Source organism: Electrophorus electricus, chromosome 13 (genome assembly GCF_041902795.1).
Source record: "Electrophorus electricus isolate QZ-2024a chromosome 13, ASM4190279v1, whole genome shotgun sequence".
In the NCBI taxonomy this organism is placed as follows: Eukaryota; Metazoa; Chordata; class Actinopteri; order Gymnotiformes; family Gymnotidae; genus Electrophorus; species Electrophorus electricus.
This window is the reverse complement of record NC_137509.1, coordinates 505,376-515,489: the sequence shown is the minus strand read 5'-3', so window position 1 is coordinate 515,489 and position 10,114 is coordinate 505,376.

Here is a 10,114-nt window from a genome sequence, read left to right as displayed (position 1 = left end):
GGTAGTAGTATGATTTAAAGGCACAAAGTGTTAGGGGTTAGGGTTAGGTTAGTAGGGTTAGGGTTAGGGTTAGGTTAGGGTTAGGTGTTATGACTGTGTGACCTCTTGAGCCTGGAAGTGTGGTAGTAGTATTATTTAAAGGGACAAAGTGTGTGAAGTGTGCCCAGGCCCAGAGCTACATTGCTGTGCATGACTGTGTGGGTTAGGGTTTAGGGTTAGGGTTTAGGGTTAGGGTTTAGGATTTGGGGTTAGGGTTTGGGGTTAGGGGTTAGGGGTTAGGGTTTGGGGTTAGGGTTAGGGTTCGGGTTAGGGTTAGGTTAGGGTTAGGTTAGGGTTAGGGTGTGTGAGCAATCATTTGATGCATGTTCAGTTAGGGTTAGTTAGGGGTTAGGGTTAGGGGTTAGGGTTCGGTTAGGGTTTAGGGTTAGGGTTAGGGTGTGTGAGCAATCATTTGATGCATGTTCGGGTTAGGGTTGGGTTAGGGTTGGGTTAGGGTTAGGGTTAGTTAGGGGTTAGGTTAGGGTTAGAGTTAGAGTTAGTTAGAGGGTTAGGTTAGGGGTTAGGTTAGGGGTTAGGGTTTAGGGTTAGGGTTTAGGGTTAGGGTAGGGTTTGGGTTAGGGTTAGGGGTTAGGGTTAGGTTAGGGTTAGGGTTAGGGACTTTGCACTGTTAAAAGTGCTTCCGGTAGCTAGCTAGCTAGCTAGGTAGCTTGGTAATGGCTTTGCACTGTTAACCGTGCAGCCGGTAACTAGCTGTATCTACTGGTTTAAATGCTTGCGGTTTAAATGCTTGGTGGACATTTGATTGTATGGTTACTGAGCTTCCAGGCACATACTTTGCTGGGCATGACTGTGTGACCTCTTGTGCCTGGAAGTCTGGTTGTAGTATTATTTAAAGGGTCAAACTGCATGAAGTGTGCCCAGGCCCAGAGCTACTTTGCTGGACATGATTGTGTGACCTCTTGTGCCTGGAAGTCTGGTTGTAGTATTATTTAAAGGGTCAAACTGCGTGAAGTGTGCCCAGGCCCAAAGCTACTTTGCTGTGCATGACTGTGTGACCTCTTGTGCCTGGAAGTCTGGTTGTAGTATTATTTAAAGGGTCAAACTGCTTGAAGTGTGCCCAGGCCCAAAGCTACTTTGCTGGGCATGACTGTGTGACCTCTTGTGCCTGGAAGTCTGGTTGTAGTATTATTTAAAGGGTCAAATCACAAGAAAGTGTGCCCAGGGACGAAGCCACTTTGCCCTGCATGGTCGATGTGACACAGGGGGCCTGGAAGCTCGTTTTCCACGCCTTCAGCGCAGGTAGCCTACGAATTTAAAACCGACACGCATTTTATTCTTTTCCCCTTTTATCCTTTCATACCTCTCCGCTACCTTGGAGAAGAGAGACGCACGCGGGTAAATAAAATATAAATATCTGTAAATATCTGTATAATATGTAAATAAAAGGAAGAAGTGGTTGTATAGTGTAGTCGTTTGATTATAAATAATCTCATAATAAATTTATCCACAAATTCTCTATTTATCGTTTTTTCCTGATCAATAATACAAAAAAAGAAGAAAAAAAAAGATGAACAGCACCCTCTAACGATGAACCTCAATTATTTCAAGATAACTGTAAAACATGGCTAGGTTAAGTCGGCGTTAGAACAAAAAATGCTCAGATTAACTTCTCTCATGGCACGCAGCTGAGTTTAAAATTAAACACAATGAAATCAAATTAAATTGACCCAGCTGCAACAGGCTCAGCAACCACATTTAATTTCACTGATTGGTCAGTTAGCCAGGCTATACAAAACAGGCTATTAGAAATTCTGCACATGTGCTTCGCTTAGCTTCACATCTCACACTGCTTATAATTATAAGATAACGTATCCACGTTCGTAATAACGTGGTGAAATCTGCCAAAAATGGTGAGACTGAGCATAAGAAATAATAAGACAATCTGAGCACTTAGTCCACATATTTCTAAATGAGCAGAAAAAGTTCCTCCAAACAATATAAAGCACACAATTCTATATGGGAAAACAGTTACAGTTGTCATTGAAAAGCACTACTCATTACACAAATGTCAATAACCATCCTAATATTAATAGTTCAACAGTCTTCCTCTGTCTATTATACGCACTGTACACATGTTAAATATCTGCCTTGAAATGACAATGAAATGACTTAAGGGCGCACTGAAAATTGTTATATACACACAGACACCCCCATACCAACATAAGCATAGTGCAACTCTTTGTTTACGCACCAGAGATTGAGTGGGCAAGTGCGTGTATATGCGAGTTTAAATTATTATACACAAATGTAAGTAGTAGGCTATTTATGTGAAAATGTTTCATATGTATGTACAAGTAGTGTTTCCCTGATTTCTCCCTAAATGGCCCCTCATAGTTCAGCAGTAATGAGGCTAGTTAGATTTTGCTCAGAATTAAGTACACTTTGGGATGTTATACGTATCACAGTCTCCGGTGAGCCGTACATGGTTGATCAATCCAGGTTGAGGTAGAGTCACTGCATTAATGACACGTCTGTTTGCATTGCCAGTTGTTGCTATGGCAGCAATGAAATTAGGAAATTCAAAGAAAAACAACTCATCTACGCTCTTGGAACTTTAGAACCCCATATGTCCTGTGGCCCGATGTCACACGTGAGGGGAATCCCATGAACACCTTTACAGATCAGTCTGTGGAAAGACATTGAAGAGGACAGAGGAAAAATGAGGCGTTTCTGGAGCTGGTGTGCTGGACGCATCGAGGACGAATACACAGACACAAAGGATGTGGAGGGTAAATGTAAATATAATGCCACTCACACCTGCGGTTGCTGGTGCTGGCACTCATACCTGTGGTTAAAATTCCTTTTTTGTCTTTAGCGCTGCATTGTCGCCTCTATCTCCCAATAATTCATACTCGAGGCTTTAGAAATCTAAGTTTTTGGGGGGTATATGCCATTTCCTGTTATTTGTGCAGAATACACACACTTTCACTTTGGAATCCACAAAGTTTTATAAATGAGGTCCCTGAATAACATCAATCTATTTCTACTCTATATGGCTTGCTAATTTCATATGTCTGTGTGTCTTTCTGTTTGTCTCTGTGTGTGTGTGTGTGTGTGTGTGTGTGTGTGTGTGTGTGTGTGTGTGTGTGTGTGTGTGTGTGTGTGTGTTATACCAGCCCATAGAGGAGGACATGAGTCTGAAAGTGGCTGGAGATAAAGAACCAGGAGATCAAAGATCAGCACGATCTTTTGGTAAAACTATATACTGTTTACATAGTACCTGGTTTAACATTATACCCTCAGCTTACTCTAGTCTGCAGATGTAAAGAAATTAAACAGAATGTGTATCTGTGTATATGTGCGCACCTGTATGTGTCTGGTTGTAGTATTATTTAAAGGGTCAAACTGCGTGAAGTGTGCCCAGGCCCAGAGCTACTTTGATGGGAATGATTCTGTGACCTCTTGGGCCTTGAAATGTGGTGCTTTGAATGATTTAAAGAGTGAAACGGTCTGAAGTGTGCCCACGTTTAAAGCAACCTTGCTGGGCATGACTGTGTGACCTCTTGGGCCAGGAAGTCTGTTTCTAGTTTTATTTAAACGGTCAAACTGCGTGAAGTGTGCCCAGGCCCAGAGCTACTTTGCTGGGCATGACTGTGTGACCTCTTGGGCCTGGAAGTCTGGTTGTAGTATGATTTTAAAGGGTCAAATGGTCTCCATTGTGTCCAGGTTTAAGGCTACTTTGCTGGGCATGTGATTTGGACCCATCGGGTACGGAAGCCTTTTTGTCACGTGCTCGTTTTCCATGCCTTCAGCGCAGGTAGCCTGCGAATTTAAAACCGACGTGCATTTTATTCTTTTCCCCTTTTATCCCTTCATATTTCTCCGCTACCTTGGAGAAGAGAGACGCACGCGGGTAAATAAAATGTAAATATCTGTAAATATCTGTATAATATGTAAATAAAAGGAAGAAGTGGTTGTGTAGTGTAGTCGTTTCATTATAAATAATCTCATAATAATTTTATCCACAAATTCTTATACATTTATACATGTTTATCTCTCTCTTTGTGTGTGTGTGTGTGTGTGTGTGTGTGTGTGTGTGGTTCTGTGTCACTAGTGGGGCCTGTGGCCCGATTGGAGTGTTTGCGGTGTGAGAAGGAGGAATTGGAGAACAGTTTGTTGGAGCAGCTGAAGGAGTTGAGGTTGCAGAAGCAGAAGGAGCTGCAGGTTCTTCAGGAGATGCTGAAACACAAGCAGCAGGAGGAGACAGAGCTCTTGCAGAAACAGCAGGAGGAGGAGGAGCATAACAGGTCCATCAAGAGTAAGTACTATGGAAATGCAATAATACTAACATAACTAATAATGAATGTTAGCCTTTAGGCTCCAATAAAAGTGATACTAATATATGTATAGTACTATATATATTATATTTTATATATTCAGTAGTAATTATGTAGTATATACAATCTGTGTTATATCCAGCAGTAATGATACTTGGTCTGGCAGATATGAAAATGGCCTGTGAACAGGAGAAGAAATCTCTGGAGGAAGAACTTGAGAAGCTCAGACTGTCACTGCAGGTAGAGATCCCTTATAGTGTCAGTACACATCCACCAGTACCTCCACCTTTCACTTATAACGTCAGTACACATTCAGTACACATTCCCACCTTTCCATTGTACTGGCTGTAGTGATGATTCGTGTGTGTGTTATACCAGCCCATAGAAGAGGACATTATGAGTCTGAAAGTGGCGCTGGAGATGAAGAACCAGGAGATCAAAGATCAGCACGATCTTTTGGTCAAACTATATACTCTGTATGTATACTATATACTCTGTATGTAGTACCTGGTTTAACACTATATCCTCTGTATATATACTATATACTGTTTATGTAGTACCTGGTTTAACACTATACCCTCAGCTTACTCTAGTCTGCAGATGTGAAGAAATTAAACAGAATGTGTATCTGTGTATATGTGCGCACCTGCATGTGTCTGGTTGTAGTATTATTTAAAGGGTCAAACTGCGTGAAGTGTGCCCAGGCGCAGAGCTACTTTATGGGCATGATTCTGTGACCTCTTGGGCCTTGAAATGTGGTGCTTTGAACGATTTGAAGAGTGAAACGGTCTGAAGTGTGCCCACGTTTAAAGCAACCTTGCTGGGCATGACTATGTGACCTCTTGTGCCTGGAAGTCTGGTTGTAGTATTATTTAAAGGGTCAAACTGCATGAAGTGTGCCTAGGCCCAGAGCTAGTTTGCTGGGCATGACTGTGTGACCTCTTGGGCCTGGAAGTCTGGTTGTAGTATGATTTTAAAGGGTCAAATGGTCTCCATTGTGTCCAGGTTTAAGGCTACTTTGCTGGGCATGTGATTTGGACCCATCGGGTACGGAAGCCTTTCCGTCACGTGCTCGTTTTCCACGCCTTCAGCGCAGGTAGCCTGCGAATTTAAAACCGACGCGCATTTTATTCTTTTCCCCTTTTATCCCTTCATATTTCTCCGCTACCTTGGAGAAGAGAGACGCACGCGGGTAAATAAAATGTAAATATCTCTAAATATCTGTATAATATGTAAATAAAAGGAAGAAGTGGTTGTGTAGTGTAGTCGTTTCATTATAAATAATCTCATAATAATTTTATGCACAAATTCTTATACATTTATACATGTTTATCTCTCTCTTTGTGTGTGTGTGTGTGTGTGTGTGTGTGTGTGTGTGTGTGTGTGTGTGTGTGTGTGTGTGTGTGTGTGTGTGTGTGTGTGTGTGTGTGGTTCTGTGTCACTAGTGGGGCCTGTGGCCCGATTGGAGTGTTTGCGGTGTGAGAAGGAGGAGTTGGAGAACAATTTGTTGGAGCAGCTGAAGGAGTTGAGGTTGCAGAAGCAGAAGGAGCTGCAGGTTCTTCAGGAGATGCTGAAACACAAGCAGCAGGAGGAGACAGAGCTCCTGCAGAAACAACAGGAGGAGGAGGAGCATAACAGGTCCATCAAGAGTAAGTACTATGGAAATGCAATAATACTTACATAACTAATAATGAATGTTAGCCTTTAGGCTCCAATAAAAGTGATACTAATATATGTATAGTAATATATATATTATATTTTATATATTCAGTAGTAATTATGTAGTATATACAATCTGTGTTATATCCAGCAGTAATGATACTTGGTCTGGCAGATATGAAAATGGCCTGTGAACAGGAGAAGAAATCTCTGGAGGAAGAACTTGAGAAGCTCAGACTGTCATTGCAGGTAGAGATCCCTTATAGTGTCAGTACACATCCACCAGTACCTCCACCTTTCACTTATAACGTCAGTACACATTCAGTACACATTCCCACCTTTCCATTGTACTGGCTGTAGTGATGATTCGTGTGTGTGTTATACCAGCCCATAGAGGAGGACATTATGAGTCTGAAAGTGGCGCTGGAGATGAAGAACCAGGAGATCAAAGATCAGCACGATCTTTTGGTCAAACTATATACTCTGTATGTATACTATATACTCTGTATGTAGTACCTGGTTTAACACTATATCCTCTGTATATATACTATATACTGTTTATGTAGTACCTGGTTTAACACTATACCCTCAGCTTACTCTAGTCTGCAGATGTGAAGAAATTTAAACAGAATGTGTATCTGTGTATATGTGCGCACCTGTATGTGTCTGGTTGTAGTATTATTTAAAGGGTCAAACTGCGTGAAGTTTGCCCAGGCCCAGAGCTACTTTGATGGGCATGATTCTGTGACCTCTTGGGCCTTGAAATGTGGTGCTTTGAATGATTTAAAGAGTGAAACGGTCTGAAGTGTGCCCACGTTTAAAGCAACCTTGCTGGGCATGACTGTGTGACCTCTTGGGCCAGGAAGTCTGTTTATAGTTTTAGTTAAACGGTCAAACTGCGTGAAGTGTGCCCAGGCCCAGAGCTACTTTGCTGGGCATGACTGTGTGACCTCTTGGGCCTGGAAGTCTGGTTGTAGTATTATTTAAAGGGTCAAATGGTCTCCATTGTGTGTCCAGGTTTAAGGCTACTTTGCTGGGCATGTGATTTGGACCCATCGGGTACGGAAGCCTTTCCGTCACGTGCTCGTTTTCCACGCCTTCAGCGCAGGTAGCCTGCGAATTTAAAACCGACGTGCATTTTATTCTTTTCCCCTTTTATCCTTTCATATCTCTCCGCTACCTTGGAGAAGAGAGACGCACGCGGGTAAATAAAATGTAAATATCTCTAAATATCTGTATAATATGTAAATAAAAGGAAGAAGTGGTTGTGTAGTGTAGTCGTTTGATTATGAATAATCTCATAATAATTTTATCCACAAATTCTTATACATTTATACATGTTTATCTCTCTCTTTGTGTGTGTGTGTGTGTGTGTGTGTGTGTGTGTGTGTGTGTGTGTGTGTGTGGTTCTGTGTCACTAGTGGGGCCTGTGGCCCGATTGGAGTGTTTGCGGTGTGAGAAGGAGGAGTTGGAGAACAGTTTGTTGGAGCAGCTGAAGGAGTTGAGGTTGCAGAAGCAGAAGGAGCTGCAGTTTCTTCAGGAGATGCTGAAACACAAGCAGCAGGAGGAGACAGAGCTCCTGCAGAAACAGCAGGAGGAGGAGGAGCATAACAGGTCCATCAAGAGTAAGTACTATGGAAATGCAATAATACTAACATAACTAATAATGAATGTTAGCCTTTAGGCTCCAATAAAAGTGATACTAATATATGTATAGTACTATATATATTATATTTTATATATTCAGTAGTAATTATGTAGTATATACAATCTGTGTTATATCCAGCAGTAATGATACTTGCTCTGGCAGATATGAAAATGGCCTGTGAACAGGAGAAGAAATCTCTGGAGGAAGAACTTGAGAAGCTCAGACTGTCACTGCAGGTAGAGATCCCTTATAGTGTCAGTACACATCCACCAGTACCTCCACCTCTCACTTATAACGTCAGTACACATTCAGTACACATTCCCACCTTTCCATTGTACTGGCTGTAGTGATGATTCGTGTGTGTGTTATACCAGCCCATAGAGGAGGACTTTATGAGTCTGAAAGTGGCGCTGGAGATGAAGAACCAGGAGATCAAAGATCAGCACGATCTTTTGGTCAAACTTTATACTCTGTATGTATACTATATACTCTGTATGTAGTACCTGGTTTAACACTATATCCTCTGTATATATACTATATACTGTTTATGTAGTACCTGGTTTAACACTATACCCTCAGCTTACTCTAGTCTGCAGATGTGAAGAAATTAAACAGAATGTGTATCTGTGTATATGTGCGCACCTGTATGTGTCTGGTTGTAGTATTATTTAAAGGGTCAAACTGCGTGAAGTGTGCCCAGGCCCAGAGCTACTTTGATGGGCATGATTCTGTGACCTCTTGGGCCTTGAAATGTGGTGCTTTGAATGATTTAAAGAGTGAAACGGTCTGAAGTGTGCCCACGTTTAAAGCAACCTTGCTGGGCATGACTGTGTGACCTCTTGGGCCAGGAAGTCTGTTTCTAGTTTTATTTAAACGGTCAAACTGCGTGAAGTGTGCCCAGGCCCAGAGCTACTTTGCTGGGCATGACTGTGTGACCTCTTGGGCCTGGAAGTCTGGTTGTAGTATGATTTTAAAGGGTCAAATGGTCTCCATTGTGTGTCCAGGTTTAAGGCTACTTTGCTGGGCATGACTGTGTGACCTCTTGGGCCAGGAAGTCTGTTTCTAGTTTTATTTAAACGGTCAAACTGCGTGAAGTGTGCCCAGGCCCAGAGCTACTTTGCTGGGCATGACTGTGTGACCTCTTGGGCCTGGAAGTCTGGTTGTAGTATGATTTTAAAGGGTCAAATGGTCTCCATTGTGTGTCCAGGTTTAAGGCTACTTTGCTGGGCATGACTGTGTGACCTCTTGGGCCAGGAAGTCTGTTTCTAGTTTTATTTAAACGGTCAAACTGCGTGAAGTGTGAATAGGCCCAGAGTTACTTTTCTGGGCATGACTGTGTGACCTCTTGGGCCTGGAGGTCTGGTGTTTCCATTATATAAAAGGTGAAATGGCCTGAAGTGTACACAGGCCCAGAGCTACTTTGATGGGCATGATTCTGTGACCTCCTGGGCTTTGAGTTCTGTTTCTAGTTTTGGTTAAAGGGTCAAATTGCATGGTCTGCCCAGGCCCATAGCGACTTTGCTGGGCATGACTCTGTGACCTCTTCGGCTTGGAAGTCTGGTTGTAGTATTATTTAAAGGCACAAAGTACATGAAGTGTGCCCTGGCCCAGCACTACTTTGCTGTGCATGACTGTGTGACCTCTTGTGCCTGGAAGTCTGGTTGTAGTATTATTTAAAGGGTCAAACTGCATGAAGTGTGCCCATGCCCAGAGCTACTTTGCTGGGCATGACTGTGTGACCTCTTGTGCCTGGAAGTCTGGTTGTAGTATTATTTAAAGGGTCAAACTGCATGAAGTGTGCCCAGGCCCAGAGCTACTTTGCTGGGCATGATTCTGTGACCTCTTGGGCCTTGAAATCTGGTGCTTTGAACGATTTAAAGAGTGAAACGGTCTGAAGTGTGCCCACGTTTAAAGCAACCTTGCTGGGCATGACTGTGTGACCTCTTGTGCCTGGAAGTCTGGTTGTAGTATTATTTAAAGGGTCAAACTGTGCCCTGTAAACCGCACTGTGCCCTTCTGCGAAGAGCAAAGATAGTAAGGAAATCTCACAATTAATATCGTGATATGTCATCAGCTTGGCAAACGTCACATCCGGGTCAACCCAACACCATCTCAGCCTGCAGATGGCGTAAGTTTACACGACGGATTCTTTTATTCTCTTCAACGACAAAACTCAGGTCTATACACCAAAAATATGGCTGATTAAAATGCACGTAAATTAAATTTTGAGTCAATAAAATGCATATGAATTGACGTTTTGACTGATAAGTAGTTTTATTTGACTCAAGTTTAATCAACTTATCTTTCAACTTTATCCATTTTTATTACTTGCCTTATTTATCGTTTATTTGAAGTTTGCGGGCGCAACGTTCTGATTGACATTTTTGCCTCGAGAGGCGGAAGTAACGAAAATTGCTTGGGTTAAACCATGGATTGATTAATTAATGAATGTTATTGGATAAACAAGGCA